Raw genomic sequence first — 2052 nt, forward strand, 5'->3', positions numbered from 1 at the left:
AAAGGAGTGAAGGATGCATGTCAGGAAGGTGGGAATTAAGAAACCAAATCTGATTGCATATTCCATTGCAGGGGACCCTAGGGATGCTTCCCTTCGCTCAGAATAAAATTCATAGTCTGTCTTGTTTACACAAGCATGCATAATCTGGTTCCTGTTATCCTCACACTTCATACTAGTTCACTCTCCTTCCCACCTGAGGTGCACCAGTCACACAGCATTTTTTTTTTTTAAGTTTTCCTATCACCATGTGTGTTTCTGAAGAAGGTCTGTTCCCTGAACCTGAGAGAACTTGAATTGCAGAGAGCTGGTTTATCAACGTCATTCAGATCTGAACTCAAACGCCACCTCTCTGATCACTTACAAGACCCTCATCATTGTGGTACTTCATTTTCATTCATTGTGAAGCCCTCTCAATATGTTATCTTTCTTCCTTACAACTTGATTTATCTGCTTATCAACCCCCACTAGAATCTAAGCTCTATGAGATCATAGATGTTGTCCATTCACAAAAGCTAAGCAGATACCATTCTCACAGACTCCATTATAATGATGAGAAATATACCTAAATAACATCACTGAAAAGCAAAAAATACCATTTGATAGGTGCTAATAGAGTTCAATGAGACATCTAAAATGACACACTGAGACTATCGGAAAATACTTCCTGAAATAAGTAAGCGGTTTTACAAAAATAATTAAATAGTAGACATTGAATATAGACAAAAGGAGGGAATAAGTTTAGTTCTGGGTTGAACAGTGGAAGGTCAGTGGAAGAATTCCTAGTCTTGGAAAGAGCCACAAAACGGTTCCATGTTACTAAGAACAAGGCTCTCAGGAGGTCATAGTGAGAGTCACAGTTATGCAAAGTCCATGATTTGAACTGAGAATGTCCTTCATAAGGAAGAAGATGCAATCTATTTCACATACGTCCAAGAAAATGACATAGTCCTGGCATCAATCAGAAGCTTCTCTAGGGGAGTTGTGAATTTTCCTCATGACCTAGAAAACAATGTGCTAGTAAAGGATCTAAATAGTTCATTCATTGAGTGAAGTGTCTATTGACAACTCTTAATTTTTGTTTATAATGTAGAATGGGAGGAACATGCTAATGAAAACAAAAGTAAACCTTGGCAGTAGAAAAGAGGTAGAGAAGCAGAGAATTTGAGTTCCTAAGTGAAAAATCAGCATACCTATTATTTTAAGCAATAGCTGTGAAACGCCTGCTATATATACTGGGAGATCATCTCTAGTAGTGAACAAGGCAGATAAAGCCCCTGCTCCAATGGGAACGTTTTCAAGTATAAAGATAAGAAATAAGCATATAGTTTTCGCCGCCATCCTGCTGTGTGCTGTGTGCTGTTAATTGACCATGTCTTCTCACAAGACTTTCAGGATCAAGTGATTCCTGGCCAAGAAACAAAAGCAGAATCGTCCCATTCCCCAGTGGATTCAGACGAAAACTGATAATAAAATCAGGTACAATTCCAAGAGGAGGCACTGGAGGAGAACCAAGCTGGGTCTCTAAGGCGTCCCACATCATGCGATGACACACCTAATTGGCACCATGTATTTAATTAAGCTACTTGAGGATCATGTGTTCAATTCCATCACCCTGTAAACACCTTTCTGCCTGGCCAATAGATACCATTTATCAGCAAAAGATTTTTCTGTTACTCTAGCTCTGCACCAGTGGGTTAATTTGGTAATAAACGTGAGGCCATTGAGCTGTTAAAAAAAAAAAAAAAAAAAAAGAAAGAAAGAAGCATATAAATGAGTAAATATACAGTCTGTCCTATATTGGTGGGTATGATTTCAACCCCTCTACCCCAGGACCAGGTTTGTTCTTCACAGAGCCCATGTGTAGCTAAAACTGGAATAATCAGAACTTCTATGAACATCTTTCCCAAACAAAGTTGGGAGAGTTATGTTTTATAAATGTTTGCAACTCAAAAATTTGCCTCAGTATCTGATAAGAATCATGCAATGCTTGAGATAATCTTATTATTATGTGTTTTTATAGCTCAAGATGAGATATCCAAGATCATTTCTAAT

At 38.1% G+C, this 2052-nt stretch overlaps 1 pseudogene across 1 annotated transcript; it reads left to right on the forward strand.

The window, feature by feature from the left end:
• The first annotated feature begins 1369 nt into the window (after window positions 1–1369).
• LOC309859217 (large ribosomal subunit protein eL39 pseudogene) lies at window positions 1370–1665 on the forward strand (annotated as a pseudogene). Its single transcript has one exon. The product of its transcript is annotated as a large ribosomal subunit protein eL39 pseudogene (transcript).
• Window positions 1666–2052: the final 387 nt, after the last annotated feature.

This window comes from Mustela nivalis (genome assembly GCF_964662115.1).
Source record: "Mustela nivalis genome assembly, chromosome: 2".
In the NCBI taxonomy this organism is placed as follows: Eukaryota; Metazoa; Chordata; class Mammalia; order Carnivora; family Mustelidae; genus Mustela; species Mustela nivalis.